This window comes from Aphis gossypii, chromosome X (assembly GCF_020184175.1).
Source record: "Aphis gossypii isolate Hap1 chromosome X, ASM2018417v2, whole genome shotgun sequence".
In the NCBI taxonomy this organism is placed as follows: domain Eukaryota; kingdom Metazoa; phylum Arthropoda; class Insecta; order Hemiptera; family Aphididae; genus Aphis; species Aphis gossypii.
The window spans coordinates 32669962-32694496 of record NC_065533.1 but is presented as its reverse complement, the minus strand read 5'-3'; the positions used below and the strand labels follow the sequence as shown (position 1 = coordinate 32694496).

The 24535-nt window shown below is 27.3% G+C and overlaps 1 protein-coding gene across 4 annotated transcripts in view; it reads left to right on the top strand.

Moving 5' to 3' along the window:
* Nucleotides 1–24535, top strand: part of LOC114125499 (pseudouridylate synthase RPUSD2-like) — a 394976-nt gene that overhangs the window by 25381 nt on the left and 345060 nt on the right. The window contains exon 2 of one of the 4 annotated variants that reach the window (XM_050205681.1): nucleotides 21796–21851. The exons of the other annotated variants lie outside the window; for them this stretch is intronic. The gene's annotated coding sequence lies outside the window, so the exon portion shown is untranslated. The remainder of the gene's footprint in view (nucleotides 1–21795; nucleotides 21852–24535) is intronic. 4 annotated transcript variants of the gene reach the window in all.

The window sequence follows — 24535 nt, the reverse complement described above, 5'->3', positions numbered from 1 at the left end:
AAAGATTTTACGTTAAAAATATTGTGCGTTTTAGTGTATTGTGCATAATATTTGACCCATTTTTTTTTCGTTTTCTGCGTTTTTGGCTACTGTTTCAGATTCAAGCAGTGAATAATATATTATAAATATTTTTCTCCTCTAATGTGTTCTCTTTAATATATGGTTTAAATTAGCAATAAATATTTGGTAATCCCGATTTCGCAGAGATATATGCTTTTACTTATTTTTCTAGTAATTTAATGAATCAACTGCCGTTTCACGAATTCGTAGAATAATAACAGTGATCTGAACGCGAAAGTAAAAGATAAAACGTAATGCTTGGAACTAGAAGTATTGGCACTACCGACGATTGTTATCGGTGCAACTCGTACACTACCTTTGTGAATTGCACATGAATACTTAATTAGGGTTAGAAGGACTTCTCACCCTATAATAAATTATTTCAATTATTTTAAACCACAGAGTATCACTAAATATGCGTTTAAAAATAATATACCTTTGAATAATTATGTAAAATTGTTTGTATACATATTTAAATACCTAAAATCAAACAAAACCGGCTGCGTCGTTACTGTCGTAATTTTTAGAATTTCAGTATTACAGGTAATTGATGGACTATCACTGGTTGTTATAATATTTATAATTAGTCATAAGTTGTACGGTCCACAATATTTTTGTAAAGACACTTATCAGAAGTTTATTTTAATAATAGAATACCGATAATTCTATAAGCGTATTCAGAACCTATTAATAACGTACAAAATTTACTTGCAATATTTACATTTACCCTTTATTACGAACCAATAACGGAACACGAACTAAAAAAAAAAAAAATAATAATAATCGAACGGTTTTAATTAATATTGGGAAATTTAAATTAGTTTTTCTACAGAATTTAGTATGTGACGTATGCACAATTTTTGGCGTCACTTAGCCATCCATAATATTTATGGACCGAGCCACCGATTTTCGACCCTCACAGTAGGATAGCTCGACGCATAATGTGTAATATTGAAGTTTGACATAGACTCCTTTTGACGTGTAGACTACCATACATCTAGAACAATATTATATGCGTGTGTGTGCGCAATATACATAATATATGTAGCGATGTACATGCTGAGTGCTGACGTCTAGCCAAAGGTATAATATTGAGCATTTTGTATTCATGCACGTCAATGGATTAAATTTTAACCATTGAATTAATTGCTTTTAAAACTTGGTTATACGATAATATTTTTATTATGATGATGGTGACAACGGATCGGGAAATCGTGCTTTAATTCATCGTTATTAATAAACAGTATATTGTTGTGATTGTGTTTATAAAATATAATAACAAACGTAAAAGTTTCAAATCAACGCGAATAACTATTATTGAAACATAATAATTGACACCGTTGTTCATCATTTCAGTATTATGTAATTTAATTCAGAATTTAATTCGCTTTAAATTAAATGTTTATAAAAATAAATAGGTTTGTACATTTTTTAAATTTGTTGGTTTCAGTATGAGCTACTTATAAGGAACTCTGTATTAAAATGTCGATTCTAAAATAAATTACCTATTCGATACATTTTCAACTACAAAACAATTTCCATGTTTTGGCGATATTGAAGAATTTTGTCAAAATTTGAACTTCAATTGACTAAAAAAAAATAAATATTTTTTACCTTGTGTATTCTTATTTTTATAAAATATGTGTGTACTTATAAGAACAAATCATGTGTGTTCTTGTATTAATTTTTAAGCTTTTTAACAACCAAATAGTTGAAATTCATGGAAATAAAAATAAAAGTAAATGAAAATTTCAGTAACTTAAAGAAAGTTGAAATATCTTTAAAAATGTATCATGCATAGACAATGAGTATTTATTATAAATAGATGGATTGCTGTTTTGTAGCCTCAAGTGTTTTTCCGATATTGAGTAGCTATTATATTAGAGATCATTATTACGATAGCGACTATTAGGAATATGTTATGGATTTTAATTTAATGATGATTTTTCATTGACAAAATAATTGTACACGAAAAACTGTTCTAAGTATAGACTGTTTGTTTTCAGTTTCTATTTTTTTAATACATTTTTAGACTATTACTATTAATTTTCTTTTTTTCTATACGTATAATACTGTATATTTCACTATTATTTTTCAAATACATCTCGTAAAGTATATTTTTAAATCAATATCGACTTGCCAATTATACACACAATTATGTGATTATTATTAATTCTTGGTATATATAGCTTAATATTAATTTAAATAATTTGAAAAATGAATTGTGTATTCAAAATAATATATGCACACCTGTAGCTAAAAGTTTCAAGTCTACAGATACAGTTTTGAATAACCAATAACAAAATAACTAAAATAATATTATTCTATGTTTAAATATCCGATTTAGTCAACATTTTTACTTCAAATGTGTATGTTAAAAAATTATAACGAAAATGTATTTATTCGTTCTATCCAAATTGATCAATATAATGTGTAGTAATACGTACATTGAATATAACAAACAACAGCCGACCGGACAATCGCTATCACGCACCGTTGTCGAGACTTTCGTGCCGGAGATAAACGACCTCCAAACATTAATCTGCAGCGAGTATACAAATTAATAATAATAATATTATTATATAGGTTATATCATAATGTGAACCGAATTTTTTTGGGGTAAGAGGCTTAGGACGGTTTTTAAGAAAAAAAGAAATGCGTTGAAATTCATCCGGCGCCGTCGCGACTCTACGCTCGTGTTGTGAGTAAACATATTATTTTAATAATACAAAAAACGTACTGTAGTTAGCATTGTGGATTAGAGTTTGAGAAATATTGTTTGTACGGGGTTTTTTTCACTGTTGTTTATGATGTATAACGTAACGAAATGTAAAAAAAAACGGAATATAAAAATATATTTAAACGTTTTGCATAATAATGTTCGTACACTTTATAATATCATTATACGGTTCCAGAAACGGTTTATGCAATTTTTATTTATATTATCACTTAAGTTTTTTTGGTGGTTTTTATTGGTCGGAATGGGCATGAAAAAAATGGAAAATTCACAACCGAGAATTTATCATTCGGCCAAAAGTCTAAAACCGCTAAAATTAAATTTTCTACTTTTACCTCGAATCGAATTCACGTTTATTCAATTTTTGATTCTCAACACGTATGTCCTAAAAAAATTGAATAGTATACATTTTTATTCGTATTCATCTTGACACAAAAATAAAGTGCACACACGTTTGGACTTGTAATTTTTGTCAAAAAACGACCAATTATTTGGTTTTTCTTGTTTCACTGCAAGAAAAATGAAATACAAACAATATTTAAAATGCATTAATTTCTATGCAAATTGACTTGTATTAAAGACACTAAATTAATTTATTAGTCAATGTTTTCGTCAAACTTTTTTGCAATTCTTTGTATTATTTGTTATATTAATGTTTAAGTTCAATATTCTTCAGCACGTGTCTGCATTTTTTTTTTATCATTTCAAAGAAGCATTTTTGAAAACAGTTATATTGATTTTCTAGTTTTTCATCGTTATAGTTTCTTAATTTTTTATATTTTTAAATCATTCATATTCTGAATCGAAATTATCTTTGAGAATTTATGTAAATACCCAAAAATTTAATTTTAAACTAGTAGGTATTCGGCTAACGCTATATGTACTTTTGTGTACACCATAGTACTACACCGCTAAGCATTGATCTATTATTATATTGATCATATATCAATAAATACTCGTAACTAATTTATAAGAACTATATGTTAAAAATTGTATTTTTATGTATCAAAATCTCGGAAAAAATATTGAAATATAAAATTAATAATGTATGTTGTAAAAAAAGTCACGACTTAAAGAATGACGACGTTGAAAATAAAATCTTCAAACTGTGTGAGTACAAACATCCCCAAAGAGTCAACACAATGAGTTTCCTTTTGAAAAAAAATCACCTTGTACATATTATATGTTATGGTTTTATAATAATAATATTATTTTTGGTCGCACAATATTCGAATATTATTATTGTTATGATAATAAAAGCGTATAATCCGATTTATATGGCGGCTGTGGCCTCGTCTTTTCCTTTGCAACTTACGATAATGTTATGAGTATTACATGTTTTATAATATATGTAAAAAAACTACGCCGCCACGGCAGTATAACAGTCGTTATATTGTACACATTTAGCTAGTGTGTGCGTACTTACGTATAAAAGTATGCAGCAAACAACATTACTATAATACAGTAATATAATATACTATAATATATATTATGCTCTCTAAATAATGCGCCATTTCACCTGCCTCAGCATATTATGTTTTAAGGGACGAGACGTGTTTAGGGTAAATAATACAATTATAGTTCAGACGTTTTGAGCATTCCATAGTTTTCTCAATTGAAGCTAAATTAGTTATAAATTCGTTTTATTCTACGCAATATTAATAATACAAAACATTTTTTTTTTCATATGTAGGCTTTTTTTCAATACTTAGGTATGATATTTACTTTGCTCGATTTTTTTGTTACATTATTATGCATTATGTTATGTATGTAGTACCTATATATGTATTGTCCAAGGATTGAATCAAATATTTATTTTATCGTGTAATACATTTTAATTTAATTTGTCTGATATGGGTAAGAAATTTCATCTCATGAGACTTGAAGTAGGTATACGTTCTATTCGCTTCAACCGCTCAATCGCGTCAGGAATGTGTTTTCTTTTTTGTATTATAATTTGTTGTAATTGTTTATTTTATTTATTAGAACAATTTTATAATATCATATAAGGTTATAATATATTTATTATTATTATACATTTCGACACACTTGACTGAGAAATGGATGGAAATTGAACTATCCGATCCAGTGTTTAATAACATCAAAAGAATAAAAGCGTACAATTTTTCAAAATTTAAAAGTAGGCGGGTGTAGAATAAAAAAGTTTGGGAAATATTGACTTCGCTTTCCTCAGCTATCGCGGTAGTTGCAAGTTTGTGACGACAATGTGAGCGGCGGTGTTAACAAGTTTTTATCCTTCTTTTGGATCCCATCGAGTTCCATAGTATTTATTATACCTATATTCCAAGGATAAAAAACTTGTTTCGAGTTACAAGCCAAAATATTGTAATCAAAGTTTAAAAAAAAAAACTAATGCCATATGTTCATTTTCGGTTTTTAGAAATTTATTGCTGTTTGACATAATTTAACAAAGAAGACGCTGTTAGGTTAAATGTCTCCATTAGACTCCACATACCGAGTATTGGGTTAATTTTGGAAGTCTTCTATTCACCACCATCATCATAAGGTAACCTAATGAGGTGCGTTAGGGTTACATAATCTTCCGCTGCTTGTAAGTTAAGATTTTTTTCCAACGTTTGGTTGTCCGTTTTTTTTCGCCGAGATTGGTATCTGTTTTTCTTCATTCGCATAGCCATAGCTATTTAATTTTTTTTTTTATTATTATTTATCTATACGACTACGTCTTTGTGCGTGCAAAGTTTTAAGTTAATTTATCTTTGGTGTTTATTTGCTTTTTCATTTCGCTCGATGTTGACACCCTGTATTATACGCTTTGTAACACTAATATTTATCCAAAAATTCTGTATCTCGTGTGCGCCAATGCTATAATGCTGCAGGTTATATCGTGTATATAAAATATATGTATATAATAGGTGCACGGCATATACATAATATAGGTATTTTGTTATGTATATAATGGATGGCAGAGAACAGTTTTATATGCAAATCACTGCGGGAAAACAACATCGGCTGGATAACATTAGCCATGTATACTTTTATTATGTCTCGCGTTTCGGAGATTTCGCAAAGAAAAATATTGGCTTAACAAACTGTACACAACAACGAAACGAAATCTAAATAATATTATGTATGTAAGCAAAAGTTCATTCGTATCGTATTTTTTAAGGTATTTCTGGTACGTACAATATTATAGTAATTATTATTATACTATGGTTATTGTTATCGCTAATATTATTATTCATATTATAATATTATGACATTTCCCATCGACTGGAGAACGCATTTGTTTTCACCCACTATTTACAGTTCAGTTCTCGCCTCATTAAATAGAATTTATTTTATACGATAAACACAATTTGATAACCATTTATCTAGATGATTATATTGTATTGAACATTTTATTAAAAATAATAAATGAAATGAAAAATCGTGTACAATGATTAATGAATAATAGCTCTAATGACGACAATAAAATCTCAGTTTTTTTAATTTAAATATTTCGTTTTAATTACAGTAATAAAATCTTTACGAATTAAAAGATAATTTATTTTCAGTTCCTCATTTTTTTGATAAAAAAAAATGGTATGAAATTTAATTTGATTTAGACAAATGTGATATATTATTGTTTTTTTGTTAAAGTAATTTATTGATGTTTTTCGAAAACGCAACATTCCAAAACACAGATTTTTTAAAAAAAGATGTGCACTGTATTACACCTACAAAGCTCCTCGAAATAAGTATGAAAATAATAATTTTTTTATCAAAACTTAGTTTACAATTATCGATTATTAAGTCATTTTGAATGATAAAATCAACTAGGAGATTTTAAAAGGATACCTTACGAGAAAAATTGATAAATTTTAAAATAATCGTGAATAAAACCTTAAAACGGTTGAAACTCGTATCTTTATGTTTTAATTTGATACGAATACAACAATTACTACGATTATCTATAAAAAAATATTAGTTATGTCTAGTACCTGGATTTTTATGTAAAAATATTATAAAATATGCACATATTTATGTAGATTCGAATGCAAAAACATGCAAAAAATATACAATTTAAAACTTTTTATTGCTCGCTAAAAAAATTTCAGGTTAAACTTCTTCTGATAAAAGGAAAAATAATAAAAATAAATTAAGTTTTTGAATCAAAGCAAATTTTTAAAAAAAATATTGATATACTATTTATGTAATATTATGTAACTTATATGAAAAAATATAGAAATATGTTTTAGTTATATTATAATAAGTAAAAACTGTTTAAAATAAAAAAATGACTATACACAATAAACGTTACGAATTTTTGAAATTGTTTATCAAAATTATTCTAGGTGAGTTTTAGAAGAAAATAAATTTCTTTAAAAATCCGAGCACGATTGTGATGTCTATCTCAACAGCTTAATTTTTTAGTAGAATCATAATATATAATTAATGATAATTATAATATGCTTACTAGTCAGTAACTATACCGTTTGTGCAATAAAATAATTATCTAAGATAAATTATTTGCCTCTTTCAAATTCGGTTAATTTTCAAGATTTATAAAATATCGACTAAATAATTTGGTTGCGGTTTCGTCGGGTCTCGGTCGGCCGTTGGGCTGAAACAGTCTGAAAAGAACGTAAACAATGAAATGGTCATTACTTCGGTTGAATTTTCCCCCAAAATCGACCTGTTTTGTTTTACTCAAACGAAATAGTATACCTATATCGGATGTTTTGGTTACGCTTATAGAAATAATAAATTGTTTAATGGATTTTAGTAACCCCTTGTATTCTAATTAATTTAGTGTGTGTTTTTATACTTCTATATTATTATATATAGACATCGTTTTATCAGACTATCCAAATATTAACGCTTGTTTATAAAACGAATTATATTATTTAGATAAATATATAATATATAAACTTAGATTTAATAGATAAAAGTTTAAAACATTTGTTGAAATTAAAATTTCATGAAACCCTATAAAAAGAGACGTTCGTCCTTGAATTTTGTGGTTTTTAATTATTTTAGCTGGAAATTATAATACAGGTAATAACCTGCATGTACCTACTAAAACATTCAGATTTTGGTAATATTATGAAAATTAAAAAGTATGTGACTGTAATACAATCTTACTTAAAACTATAATTTCAATGCTGATATAATACTAATATCATAGATGAATATTGTGAAACCGTTCGCCTAAAAAATAAAAAATTGATATAATAATCATTAATGTTAAAATTTAAGTCAATATTGATAAGCCAAGTTTTAACATGAATTATTATACGTATTAAACTTATGAGATTTAGTATTTATTTATATTAAAGATTATAATATAACGAGCAGTACTACGAAATTACAATAGAAAATCGTAAATACATTATTATTGAAGTTCGTATCAAATAAATTATTGACAATATTTTTAGCTATTATTTTATTAATAGTATTAGTTTTTATAACATTAGAAAATAATTTACTTTCTATAATAATTATCAATACAACAAAATAGAGAGGAGAAAAAAATAATATCAATGTTATGTTATGCTTTTATTTGTATCCAATATATTATTTAATTGATGGGTAATGGGTTTTAAAGGTTTACTTCCTTCATAACGTTTTAAGAATTCACTAGAATGATTCGGCCATGAAAAACGATAGTAATATGGTTTGGAAACCAATCTATTCAGGAATAATCGTTTTATTAACAAAAAAAAAAAACCTATTTAAAGTTTTAACTTTTAACTGTATTGATTTAATCAATTTCAATTTAGTGTTGATATTATCAATTTTTATTTTTTATTTTATTTTTATTAATCAACATCTGAAAGGCTTAACGACATTATAATTTTCGAGCTCTATATTTAACGTGTTTGAAAAGATTTTGATAGTTTCTGTAATATCTTTATTATCCGTCATTGGGATATCGCATATACCTATTTATATTTTTGTCGACGTTTTATTTTTCAAACAAATTGATATGAGTATGAGGTTTTTCAATTTAAATTCCAAATTCATGTGTTTAATATCAGTATTAGTAATTCTGTTTTCATGTTCATAAATAGTTTTTGATATTTTATCAACAAATTTTTCCAAATCAGAATTAGTTTTAGTAAGCTAATTTATTTTTTAATATTATTTATTATTATAGTATTTATAATCTTATAGATTGTTGCTTGGATCCAAATCTGACGCAACACTATACTTCCATAAGCTCTCATCTTCATACTAATATTTTTATTTTGTTAGTGAATAATTCTAAGATCTATTCTCTTGTTTGAATTCATAAAAATTTGACAATGGTTTTACTTCAGTGTATGCTCGGTAAAATCATTTTGCACAAGAACCACGAAATACTATTTCTGTGAGAGATAAGTCATTATGACATAAATTACAGCATACCCCGTGACATAATAAATGTAAGAGAGTAACTTTTCTAAATGCAATGTCAACGTCTACATAACGTACAAACTGAAACTAATAAACTAATTTTCTATTTAAGTTTTTGTATAGGTCTGCTTGTACACCCTCCCCTCCCAGCACAGAGAGTATCATCAACACTATGTTGTATGTGAAATGAACTCGGAACGAACGAGGAAAATTAATATTTGGCGAAGAGGGAACGCGGGAAAAAAGGGAAAGGTCGCGTTGATGCGGCGGATAAAGTGTTACGGTCAACCGTTCTTCGACGGCGGTGGCCGTGACCTCGGCTCGCTAAATCTCACATTATTATACAATAAGAGAAATTGTTCACGGTTCGTTGTTTTTGTCCCGTTTCCTTTTCGCGTGGCGTGTGTCGTGAATGGCATACCGTAATAATAATAATAATAATAATACGTCAGTCGTCAGTCTTGTCGGCGTATCGCGAGTGCCAAAAAATCCCAAAAAATCGTGGTCTGTCTTGAAAAACATTCAATCCGTCTATATTCATTCGACGCAATGTCAATACCTATTATAGTATTGTACATAATATTTCGTCATTTACAATCACTACTGGACGTGTTTTCAAACAATCTACACATACACAAGCTGGCTTTTTAAAAGTTTAAAGGTTTAAGCGAAAACACACAATTAAATGTCTGTATATCTCTGGTTATCTGTATATCATATTATATTATAAATATAAAATTAACTGCAAGGCTTTATGTTACGGTTACGTTTTTTTATTAGTTTTATTCCATACTTACGACGTGTATATCAGTGTATTACATAGATGGGTACTGCGAAAACGTGTTTTTTTTTCTTCCGAGAAATAATACATTTTTAGTTAGGAACCACTAAAGATATTATTATAACGACCTTGTGGCACACGTTCCAAACTAAATGTGTAATTGGTGTAGATCGATTTTTGTACAGACACACATTAATAAGATTGCAAAATGAAAAAATATATTATTATATCTAATGGTGGTTAATATTTTTATAATTGAAACATCATTATATCAATCAATTTTTAAATTACAAAAATTAATAAACCTGTATTAAAAAAAAAAAAACGTGAATTATTATTATTTTCAAACGATAATTACATACCAAATATTAAATAAGTAATTTTTACTATTAATGATAATAACTGCTGGATTAAATGATACACTACTATGGAAGATAATAGGTCACGGATATAGTAATGAGTAACTGAAGAATAAAACAAAATTATAAATTTATTCATTAATAATAAATGATTCGACAAAATATTAAGTGACGGTGTACGATTTTTATATGATAGATATTATTTATAATAAGACAATGTAACTATGAAGTATATAAGATATTTTGTATTTATGGCACATTTGAAATGTCGAAGTGTTCAAAACAAATACGTCATATAGATGTGTTTTTATGTGTTTACTGCACTATATATTTATGACATTATATATACTTATAACATCAGATCAGTGTACAAATAAATAAAATATGCCCTGTATAACGTTGTGGTAGACGACAGCAGTTGCGCTTAATATTGTAATTTACCTACTGAAATAACGAACTCTGGTTTTCATACCAAACCATTCGCACCGCAAACTGAACTTAACAAAAAAACAATTTTCAAAAGTTTTAAAATTGCATTTACACTTTTACATCTCATTTTAAAAGCTAATATTATTAATTTAATATAATAAAATTCGATATAATACCTATAAAATATTTTACGTACTCCGTGCACATATTGTATTATAGTGTCATTGTAGTGCGGCGGTGACCTTGCCCCCGGCACATTGCAACTGGTCGCCGCCGCCGGCATTGCATCGGTGCATTCGAAATAATAGTAATATGAAAGTAGTATGCAGTAGTTGGGTGTTTTTTTTTTACCATCCAAACTACGTTATCTGCACACCATACACGTGTATTATTCTTATGAATGTCCCGCGTACATGCGATTATGTGTTGTGTTCTGAACACTCGTTCACCTACAATTTATCGTTATCTCCACTCTCTCGTGTTCATTATAATATATTATACAGCGTGATTAACCAAGTCTGCTCATCTCCTTGTTCTCATTAAACAATATACTTAAAAAAGCTCTTTTAAATTTTTAATTAGATACCTACGTCGAAATATTCAGAAAAATTGTTAACTAAATAATTTGAAGTAGAAAATGGGGATTCTCATTTAAAATACAAAAATACGAGATTCTTTAAATATTACAAAATACTTATCTCAATAATTTTATAATGATTAAAAAATTAAATTTTGAATAATTGCATTATTGAATAAAAAAGGGATGAGCATACTTAGTGAATCACTCTATATATAACGTATGTAATTATACTTATAAATAAATTATGTTAATGATAACGGGCCGAGGACGTTGCTTGTAATCTTATTTTTTTTAACCAATATAACCCTAAATGTATATACAGTTGTATTATTATCTGGTTCCTAAAAAAATGTACGGTTTCTGCTCCCGTCGTTAACAAATAAATTCTACACAATTATTATTATTCATACAGACGATAAACTACGTCGTCGTGCGTGTGTGGCATTACTTGTGGAAATTATACATCATACCTAAACATTCGATGTAGCGTTCGACAACCTCTCTGGAAATCTTATTATTCAAATACGTATCCTAAAAAACCAAACTGATATTATATAACTTCTACAATATAATTTTCAAATTTTTCTGCAAAAAGTTTTAACCGTTTTTTAGATTCCGAGCGGAGCGATAAATGGTATTATTTTACAACTCGTTTTACAATGATCGTATTTGAAAAAAATACCCGTCTACTATGTAATGGCAATTGGGTCTACAACAATAACAATAAGTACCAAAGTAAAAAATCAATTCTACGCTAACGCAGTCATAATAAAGATTATCCATTATAGATATCAGATTTGGGCCTTATAAAGGAGGGGCATAAACGAGGGATATACCTAGCTGTCCTAGCTATACGTATATTATCCCGATTATTGGAGTTCTACGCAGCAAAAATCAGTATTAGACAAATGAACTTTCTCCTTCGACTACAATGCTCGCACACAATATAAATATATAATTATTAAATCATCGTAGGTACAAAGATGTAATATTAGGTGTATAGTTTCAAGCGCGTTATATTATAATACAAATACAGTACAGTACTATATTGTCTATTATATATTTTTATTGTTCGCCTAATGATACAGGATTTTTTGCCAAACTAAATTTGAATTACGAGTACCTACTCTCGGATTTTGTATCACGGTGGTGTATATATAGTTTATATGGCTGTGCAACGTAATGAAATCTGCATTAGAATCCTCCACTTAAAACTATTAAGCCCCTATGGGACTACGATGAGTCATCCCTATATAATTTTATAACATATATAATATATATACGTGTATAAACTGTTATAATTATATTACCTGCTAGTAAAACACAACATTACACTGTTATATTATACGTAGTTATCTTCTATGTGAGTGGTTAATGTGTATTTTATTTTTGGAGAAAAAAAAATGATTTGAGAAGGGATGTGTTACGTACGCATAGTATAACAAACTAGTCTTATAAGTTTATACATTTATAATATAAGAGATATGTATTTACAATCGTCTCGGTTGTTATCCAATGTAAATCATGCTGAAATTTTTTTATGAAAAATCGAAACTTTGGTGTCTAGACTCTAGTACAATATTTGATTTCAACACCAATCAACACATTTCAAGAGGATAATATTTTCATGATATAATAATATCCTTTTCATAACATAACCGTTTAACGAAGGAGTTATCTTTAAATATTTATTATATAACTTGTTGTGTACAGCTATAATTTTGGCCTTTTTGTCGAACTATATTTTACAAAACGCAAAAATTAATACATTATGTTGTATATTTCCATAAATTATTCCAAAGTTTATTTTTTTTACTATGCCAAAACGTCGTTCTTGCACGTATTGACGGTATACAGGAATAAAATATTTAATATTAAACGTACTAAATTACATTTTGGATTATTGTAAATTTTGAAATGCCAGAAATTTTGAGTTTGTACTAAATTTAATATATTTTTAAGTAATCACTGTAACTCATGATACATTGTATTTATTTGATTCAATTAACTTGCATTTGGCTAAAAAAGAGCTAAAGAGATACAGAAAATAACTTTTAAAACATTAGTATTTTGGCAATCGTACGTTTTTTAATTCTTCTTCTCAAATTTGAATTTGTGTTCAGGAATTTTTCTATGTCCTATATTCTAAGCTTGTACATCAAATAAACTTAAATTTAATCAAACTTAGTATTGTATTCTAGATGCTGTGCAACAGTGATCGAGTGTTTTTTTAAAAATCTTCCCACGCGTGTTGTCATTTCAGTAGACATATTTTAATCTATGTTATACAATTATAATCCAAATAAACAGATGCTAAAAGAAATAAGACGATGATATCTTTAGAAAATTAAAAAAAAAAATTAAGTATAACTAATTTGAAGTAATATTATATATAAAAAAAAAAAAAATGTGTTTCAATGTCTGAATGTCCGAACGGACTGCATGTATATTTAATATTTATTTAGATATTATTAATTGTTATTTATTTTATTGTTTTAAAATAATAACTTATTTATAACCTATAAAAATAATATAAATACATAAAAGTGTTTAAAAGAAGAATATATTTAATTTCACGGGACCTAGTCTATTTCGTATATTCATAATTTATTTAGTAATTATAAACTATAAAGTAGTAAATTGTTTCTAAATTGTTTTATTGTTATTTTTCTTATTTTCTATATTATCGGACTGAATAATCAATCGTTTTCTTAATGTTTTTAAGCATAAATTAATAATAATTTATTTTAATATCATATCATAAAATAACAATAATACAGTATAATGCTTTTAAATCTATAAAATTGTATACATTTACTATACAATCTGATATGATCAATATCAATAATGATAAGAAAAAAAGAAAATATTATATCAAAGAAATATATAATTTGATTAATTAAATGTTTGTTTTACAAAGATCATTGCATTAAAGTAATAAAATAAAATTAAATGCAATATACATCAAATTCTTGGCCCAAGTTTTGATGTATGTCATAGGTAGGTACTTTGACTTTTGGTAACTATTTATAATTCTATCCTTCTTTTTTATAATATTGTATTATACATATATATATATTTTTTTTTTTACTGACGTTTTAATATTATGCTGTGTATACAGGGTGATTCACTAATCATGCTTACTAGAAATAAGTTTATTCAAATTCTGATTTTTACTATTTTTAAATTATTTATATTTGTCGCTATTTATCATCTTTTTTTCTTATAAATTGTTTAAATTGTTTAGCAGATAACTTTTTTGATAATTTGATGGAGGTGTATAAATCGAAACCAATAGTTTACAGTTATTGAACTTTATGTACTATGGGTAATATAATAGTTAATAAGTTTAAAAGATACGATGGATGCTATGATTATTTGAAAATGATAGTACTTAATCAACATCAATTTACTAATTTTTATAGTTTGTAAAAATATTTTTAGGGATTATTATTCTAAATAAAATAAAAATTGAATTAGGTAGTGAAAAACTTCTTATTTGAATTTGAATTTAGTAAATACCTACTTAAATATTACCAGGAAAAAAAACTAACCATGCTTAACAAGTTTAAATAAAAAGTATGGTTCTCATTTAAAAATAATAATTTTGTACTGGGCGTCTGGGCAATACTTAAATTTCTTATAAATCTAAATAATTTAAAATATGGTCTTAAGTAGGTATGTTTAAAAGTACCAAAGGTCAGAAGTTGAATAAGTTTATCATTAAAGGAAAAAATGGTTGTGAGTATGCTTGGTCTTCAACCTTGTATACCTAATAACATCTACTACGGTGAAAGGGCATACAGTATATTATTCATTTCTTACATTGTTATAACAGTAAGCGTATAACTTGAACTTGAAAATATCAAACAGATCGCATATTATGATTGTACGTACCTATATTATATTATTATTTATTATGTGTTTATTACCTACGAGTATTTACAAATGGATGAATGATTACAAATTAGCACTCTCTATTTATAAACAAAAGATCGCCGCTAAAATGTACTCGTCTTTTAATTACATTAAAAGTGTTATCCTACTACGTTCAAGTATAAGCCAAATTCGTCAAACTGTATACAGTGTAAAGTATTTTCAATAGGGCATTTTATTGTTTTTTTTTTGTTTACTGCATTTGTAATATTATTTTTTTATTTTTCTGATATTTCAAAATATTTTGTAGTAATCGATCCCGACCGTTCTGCATAAAATTCGAATGTGTGTTACAAGGGCAATATTATCTTATAAACAATATAAACAATTTTTGTGGTTAAAATTTAACGAAACCAAAATATTACTATATATTATTATGTATAACTTAATAATAACTTCATTAAGGTATTACGAATGTATTATTACTTTTAGTCCACAGAGCAATGATATGTTTTATACTATTGAGGAAATATGCGCTATACTGTTAGAGCAAATTGTTCATTTAAATGTTAATTTGTTTTAGTTGTAAACTATAATAATTTGAAATACTAATATTTTTTGAGGTGATCTTTTCGTAGGTACATTTTAAATCTTATTTTTGTGCTTCAGTTTATGAAACAATACATTTTTTTCGACAAACAGCAATTGAATATTAATATAAAATGATAATACCTATAATTGGTTCGAAAATAATATGAAAGTAGAGAGTGAAAATTGCTTTTCAGTTGACAGTCTCTGTTATCATTATTTTAAAGTTTATATTATTCAAATAATTTAAAACTTTGTGTATATAATATTGTTGAACATTTTAAAAGCAAAATATGTTTAAAAATGACATAAATACACTTTTAAACTCATTGGCACAAAATCCTTAAATATATACATATATAATCTAAAATTTAACTATGTTTTTTATTAATAACAATCATTAATACTTGTCTTTCTAACCTTCTATCGTGTATTCGTATTTAAATTCACCAGACATCTATTGCCACAATCTCGATTTTTTTTTTACTAAGTATATTTTTTTTAATCCGCAGACCTCTTATAGATATAAACATTTTCCAATCGATTTATTATATTTTAACGCCTAGAACTTAAAATATAGTTAAATTACTTTAGTTTTAGAGGGACTACTATACGTAATTAGATTTATTTTTCCATTACATTATGTTAGTAATTAACAATTGTTTTGCAAGTACACTAAATTATCCATAAAATATTACACCTTATTGATTAAATGTATCGTATTAATAATAATAATTGCATTTCTCCGACCCTCTTGCAAAATATATCCACGTAATACAACCCAAACAACGGTTAATAAAAGTATTTAAATAAAATACAATTTTTGTGTAAATATCTGAATAATGAATTAGAATCTATCACATTATACACCACCTACCAGTTAATTACGCCTACGATTTGAAAATATTTTCTTTAAAATAATAAATATATTAGACTTTGTAGTATGATGATAATTACCTGAGATATAAAAAACAAACATCGTTAATGAGGTCATTTTCAGTACAACGTATGACGTTAAAATTCATGTTTCCAGATGACCTCTTGAAATTACAAAAGTACAAAAAAAAAAACTTGGATACTTGCCAACATTTTAATGTTTAGGGTCAAGTGTAGCATCAATTTATTAGAAACCTACAACGTAGAGTACAGACTTTTCCAAATAAAAGCACTAAATATCACATATATTGAAAATAATCATACTCTTGTTGGAATAATGAATAAGTTAATGCAATAAATGCACCTATTGCACCTAGCTTTCGGGAATTCAATATCCACGTGTGAAATTTAATTTTATTATAAAGAAATTCTTTAAATAAACTGATTTATTTTAATTAATAATTTAATAATAATTACTAAAGAGTTATTTATAATTATTGAATAATTAATGTTGTTTTCCATCATAATATTTCCATTTTCACTTTATGCTTTCGCACTTTTGACGTCAAACAATATAAAATGTACCAAAATTTTTTAAAGTAGAGTCTTCATACTTTTATTCCACTTATACTTCTATATTGTATTTTCCAAATGTAAAATTAATAACTCCATATTTGTTCGACAGTCGTACACTGACCGTCAAATCACTAGCAATTCCGCATTTAAAGGTTACTTATATTAGTATTTATTTAGTGTGTAGTTATAATAATTAAGATTGAATCAATATGATGTATGCATATACATTTTATATAGATGCATTTTTGTTATGTGCAACGTCAACATTTCAATATAATGCATTTGATGTCAATTAATATTATTCAAATACATTATTTATTACATGTTGCGTATAACTGGAACTCACTTTTTGTTAAATACTTTATAGTAGGTAGGTACTAAAATAACACTGCACGATTGTCGATAATATAGTTTAATCCATTCTTCATCCTTTGGTTTTTTTTCTAGTCACAGTAGTCCAAACTCGATTTGTCACAGACCACATAGTTATACAATTTATTGATAAATTCAAAAAGTTATGTTTGACAAACTGATTTCGTCGACAAATCGAATAACTTTATACGCGAATTGCGTTATATACTTATAATATAAATATATATGTGTGTATTGTCAGAGAGAGAGAGTATGGGGAGGGGCAATATATATACTCGGTACAAAAGAAAGCATCGATAGAAAATGTAGGTAAATATTTCATTGTATAAACAGTACGGTTTATTTAATCGAGAGAATATAAATTATCAGATGTAAACTGTGGTAGAAATATGATAGTTTTATTTTTTATTTTAACAATCGCACTATGCGATCGAGTGCATTTAATGCTATGCATTTACAAAAACTCATAGTGTATTGTGGCTACAATAAAAAGCTGCAATATATCTATAAATAATAATTAATAATTATTGTCTTGTAATACAGATCGTAAATAATATTATAAAAATGTCGGCCGTCGTGCATGTAAATGTTTTTTCGATTCCTGTTAGTATTTCATTACCTATAATACTCGTGTTTAGTGTTTACAATTTGTGCACCTAAATCAATTAATCACATGAGTACATTTCATACCGGCAACAAGTGCAATCATGAGAAAACGGACATTAATACGATGTTCAAATTTATCATTAGAATATCAATAATATTGACAAATTACGAACTGTTCACGTTTTGTAATATTATGTCTGTATAACAACTATCAACCGTACTCGATCATGATACTATAGACATACGCGTTAACATAACGCCACAGAATATTATTCAAGTGTCTTTTGAATGTGTTTAAATTCATCGTGAATGTCCCTTCCATAGATTAATTGTATTTATACAAAGACTCAACTGAAAAGTGATTCCGTAGTCATGTCGCGTTTGATCGTTCGCCTTCCTAGAAAATAAAACTTTTTACAATGAATTTACTTACAATGTAAATCGCATATATTATTATTATAAGAATTAGTTGTTTATTAAGAGTATCCAAATAAGAAAGAGTGTAGAGCGTAAATAAAAAAAAATTGTATACCTACATATATTAATGACCACATTTTAAAGTAATTATTTAGATTTTTTATACCGTCTAAGAAATGTTCTCTAGTGATTTGAACTTCATTTTTCCAATGTGAAAACCACCTTTTTCATATATTATATAGTTATGCAGATGATATTTTTGAAAGTTTTATCTATCTTAGTTACCAAGTATAGTTTTTGAATTTTTCGATTTCAAGCCCGAAGAATAGCAGATTGGAGTGAATTCCGAGCTATGGTGGTATCAAAATTTTAGAATCTAATTTTTAATTGTTATTAATCAATCGATATTTATAATTTATAAGAATTATTGCAATAAAATAAATACTACATTCGATAGTACGCCTGTTATATATTTTTGTAAAACCATTTTAAAGAAACGTTATTTCCATTAATTTAATTTTTTTTTTTGTTTGTATTTTAATTAAAGAATATCTAAATTTCTGAAATCGTATCTGCCTAATATTTTACAACGAAACAGGCTGCTTCTCGTTTGAAAATAGTAAGTTTCTATTATCATAGTGTTTATCAATGGAATAAAAAATCTAAACAATAGAAAACATTATGTTTTTGAGTACACTTAAAGTATTAAAAATTCAGAATTCAAAAAAATTCATTACTATAGAAAAAAAACGGGGCAGTAAGCACTGAGCATACGTGGTATATCACACGCCACGAGACGTAATCTATCATGACGTAGTGACGAATGCTGACTCCGAAATATGGGCATGCCTATTTACCGTAATGTATGGCATTATTCTATTTAACTCGTAATTAATAAAACATTGTTATACACACTCGTACGCGCGTAAATTATATAAATCATTGACGAAGCGCCACACAATAACGAGCGTGCCCTGATGAGTGGTTATTATAGTACCGCGGCTGCTAATGGAGCGGATCTCGGAATAACCTGTATTTTACAGCGATATCAAACGTCATCACTGCAATTGCACAATATATTATGCTCAGTCGATCGAGATAAACACGCGTCATATAAGTATAACGAAAAAGACGTTTTTGAATACACAATATTATAATAATTATTGATGACAAAATGGGGGTTTTTTTTTGTTTTTACTTAAATTACGTTAAATTTACTATAATATTATTACGTTTTTATTCTTATATGCATTGTGGCACGTACTCGGCACGACCGGAGAATTCGCCACTTCTATTATGCTATTTAATTACACGACGGGCGTATAAAATATTACAGAATTTGACATTTTAGCGATTCAGCGGATCCCGAAAACCCACAATCGTCGTCGTCGTCGTGAACCATAATAATTGACGGGCGACGGTCGATATCACTGCAGCAGCTAGATTCCGCGACGGCGGGCTCGTCGGCCGTATTATAATAATACGATACGGGTGGACACGTCATACGTGCGACGAATAATAATAATATGCTTATTGCTCGTATAACAGCACAACAATACGGATAGATTATATTTTGTGTATATTGCACTGCACTTGTGGACTACGACCACGGTTCAGGCGAACGTCACGCGCTATACGGTCGCCCGCAAAGGTCACGAAACAGTATTGTGCCAAAAAATCGGGATTGGGATCCGTCACGGTTGATATGCATATATCGGCGATCGTCAGTTGCACCGATAAATTTTTTTTTTTTCTAAAAAATAACCTCCTTCATTTTTTGGCTGGTGTGCATCTTTTAGTGAGACACTTTTTTTAGTTTTTACAATCACTGCTCGTTTGTATAATGTCATCAATTGTTACTATCAACCACTACTAAACCTATTTTCTGATTGTCGACAATCACCGGTATATGAACGAACACAAATTATAAGTATTATTAAATCATACAAATTATTTTCGTACATTCACCAATAATATTATGATGTTTTCGAATGTCAACCATCACTGGTGAATGAGTTATATCGTATAGACATTTTAGACTTTCACAGAAAGTCGTTCCACACACATATCAATTATTATGCATTGGGAAATGAAGTATTCAAATAATATCATATCGAAATATTATGTCGAATATCGGAATAATCGTGATCTAGTACCTATTCTGTGTATTATCAATATCTACCTATAATGTAAATTATACTCGTGCAATATAATTACAACATCGATATCCGTAATCGACGTAACGATTATTCAATATCATAATATATTATTTTAGGTAATATCAAATAATTTATTACCATTTGGCATTTCGTATGGCCTACGAAGGCTACAACTTGGTCCTGTCTTACGTTTAAGGTTATAACTTATAACTTATAAGTGTTGTAAAAACATATAGCTCAGACGATAGGTGTAATACAAGACATGTTTAAATATTTTTTAGTTGTAATATAATTATTTGATATGATATATCGACGGTTATCCGATCATCAGGTTAATATTTTGAAAATTTAAGATTTCATTGGCTCAATTAATGATTATAGCCCGATGTCCTCATAGGTTGCAGAATATATTATAAATTATAATCGTAGAATTCAAAAATCTTACATTTTACTTAAATACAAGTCAAAACCATACAGTTCAGTAGCTTAAACCAGCACACTTTTTAAAAAGTTTTTTGATGACATGAAAATTTTATAATTACTTAAAAATGTAAATGTCTTTAAGTGTAAAATCTATTATTTATTATACAAATAATGTTTATTATTGATAAAATAAAATACAGTTTTTTATTTTTGTTTTGAATTTATAATTAATTTAATGGAAAAGTGAATAACTAAACATGCAAATTTATTATAAATTATTGATAGTACAAAAAATATTATTTCATCGGAATATTTCCAATAGCTATGTATAAATGTGAGCGGGGGCGTACATACTTTCCAATCGACATTACGAAGAGTACGGTTTTTTCGTTAAGTGTATCTCTTATATGCATTACCCTATGCTGTATATTAAATTGACTGACGGATAACTTTGTCACAGTTAAATAGTCTTAAACATCTTTTTCTTATTTAATTATTATTTTTCTTATTTTTTTTTTTTTTATTGTACGTCGTAAATGCGATAAACGACCAAACAACGCACTAAAATGTTATAATTGTATTTAAACACATTACAGAATTGTTCATGTGTTGTCGAGCACAATATACACACTGCAGCTGCATGCCGTATTACGTAAGTTTTATGATTTTCATTTTATCAAGCGATCGTATAAGTCGTAAGGTCGTCGTTTTTTGTGTGATATAAATAATAAAACTTTATTTACCTAGTTAATAAGTAAAGACGTCAAACCCATAAGTGGAATCGGTTATTCGTTTAAAATTAAAAAAATTGATTAGTACTTACATTTATATGTATAACTATATACATTATAATAACGTCAAGTTGTCTTCGTCGGTACTTTACGTACAGTTTTTCACGTTCCATTTTCAGCAATTTTTTTTCTTTTAAAAATTACATTAAAATTTACATTTTAGTTTTTAAACTTGCACATTCCATTTGTGAATTCTGTTAAACAGGAATTATCCACGATTCTAATGTCATGTATTAATGTTATTAATTTATTATATCGTTGTTATTGCCGTTCCTCTTATTTAACTTCTTGTGTTTCCGTTGCATAAGAATCTTCAATGAATGCGTACGTGAATATGACATTTTTTTCAATAAAATATAAATGATAAAAATTTTTTTTGAATAAATATATTTTATCAAAAGTAAGATATGGAGTTATAATAATTAGACTTAATCAGCTATTTTTCACCGTTTTCGTACACAAATCGAACTCAGAATGTTGGGCTAGCGACATTCCGACAATCTTAATGTGGCAATGATGAGTTTTCTGGTACAATGCCTACATTATTGTAGGTACTATCATACTCGTTTTACTAGTGAAGTATAACATGCTAAATGGCTGGCGAAACGCCTATTGAACTGAATTAATATTTTACGACATGCATTGTTCAGTTTGAAGAATGTTTTTTTCTCAGTTTTATTTTTTACGATCACGTAAGTCACGAACCTACATCTAAGGACTTAATAAAAATATCTAGAATCCTGCGTATTATTTACCGGTGTGTAACCCATAACGTGATTTTCGTTTTTGAAAGCAATTTATTCAAGCGTTGGCTAAATAACATATTTGATGAGGTGGGCTACCTATAATAGTAATGTCGGTTAATAATAACTTAAACATAAAAAAATGCATATACATATAATCTTTGTATAATATATAGTTCTTCGTTGTGTGTGTACGTCACTGAATTGCTCCTTAACGGCTGCATACATTTTGATGACGTTTTTTGTGTGTTTTTGAGTGGGGTCTTTAGATGGTCTTGATTCAAAGTTAGACCCGGTAGGCGGTATTGCAATCAGCTTTTAGAAAATTTCTTAAATAACAAATGCGTGAATCTTAGAAACTAATGATTTTATACACTTCTCTAAATTGTTTATTATTTATTTTTTTTTAATTGAAAAATAATTAAAAAATAAAAGTAATAAATAAAAAGTCACAACCAGCATTTGGAGTTCAAAGTCAAAATTTGAATGAAATAAAAAAAAAACCAAAGTTTTCAAATATCCAATTAATATTTTGTATACGTAGCTCTAACTTTAAAATACAATACAAGGTTATAAATAAGTACCTAGTTTTTATATAAGCCCAAAAACGATCTAAAAAATATATGAACACAATAATGTTTATATAGACATAATTTGAAGAATATATTTCAATGAAATTAGATAAATAAACAAGGATAACGGTTTTAGTTATTTAGTTAAAATCGTTTCGTATATTATTTAGTACAATAAACTTGGTTAGTCTCCATTCAGAATCGTTTTTCGTATTCAACGATTTATATTTGAATTCAAATTTAGCATATTATCTACAACAGTTTAAAATATGTATTATCCGAGTGAAAACAAAAATATTTAGTTTATATATCTTTTTTACAAGAAGGGTTATTTTATTTCATTTTTTTATTTAAAACACTCGTTAAATAAGAGTAAACATTTTAATTTTTGTTTGTTTCACACATTACGATGCGCCGACAATTCGTTCTTATTAGTAAACAATATATGTTTTATTTTATCATCGACTACTGACATCGAAAAAAAAATACAGCTGCGGAGGAGTTAAAAACTGTAAGAGTAGTATCCGCGAATATCACTAGTTTCGATTTTTACGCGATTTCACGACACGTCATTGATCGTCAATGTCATATTTTAACGCCGTGTAAACTATGTAAAATAATAAATGAGTCCCGTCATCTGCAGAGTGTTCCACGGCGATCGTATATTAATATAATATAATATTGTGAACTCAATAGCCTCATTTCGCATCTGCTGGGGCTGACCCTTCGCAAATGATTTTCGATTTTCAAACCAGTAAACCGAACTGGAAACGAATAAAACGAATAATTATGATAATATATATTAGGAGAGTTTATTTTTCATAAAACAAAAAATTAGTTTTATTTTATTTATTTAATGTATCTTGCAAATCATAACAATTAGAGTAGGAGGGCAAATGTCAGCAGGGTAATTGCGGAAAATAAAAGTTTGTAAACGTTTAAGACGTTAAGTCCACGTTAGGTGCACTTTTATTTTAATAAATTACGTAGCCGTTTTCAACTATTGAAGCCAGTTTTTAAGACATTTTTTTTTAAATTTTGTTCAATATTTTATGGTTTTTATACCATGGCTCTGGTTTAGTACCTACCTAGTTTAGGTAAACCATACCTCTAACGTATTGTTTATATATATATAGGACTTATATACATACATTTAAAACTTCAATAACAATTATTGACTAATAGTAGTATCCATATTGTACATAAATATAAAAATTATTATGTATAATA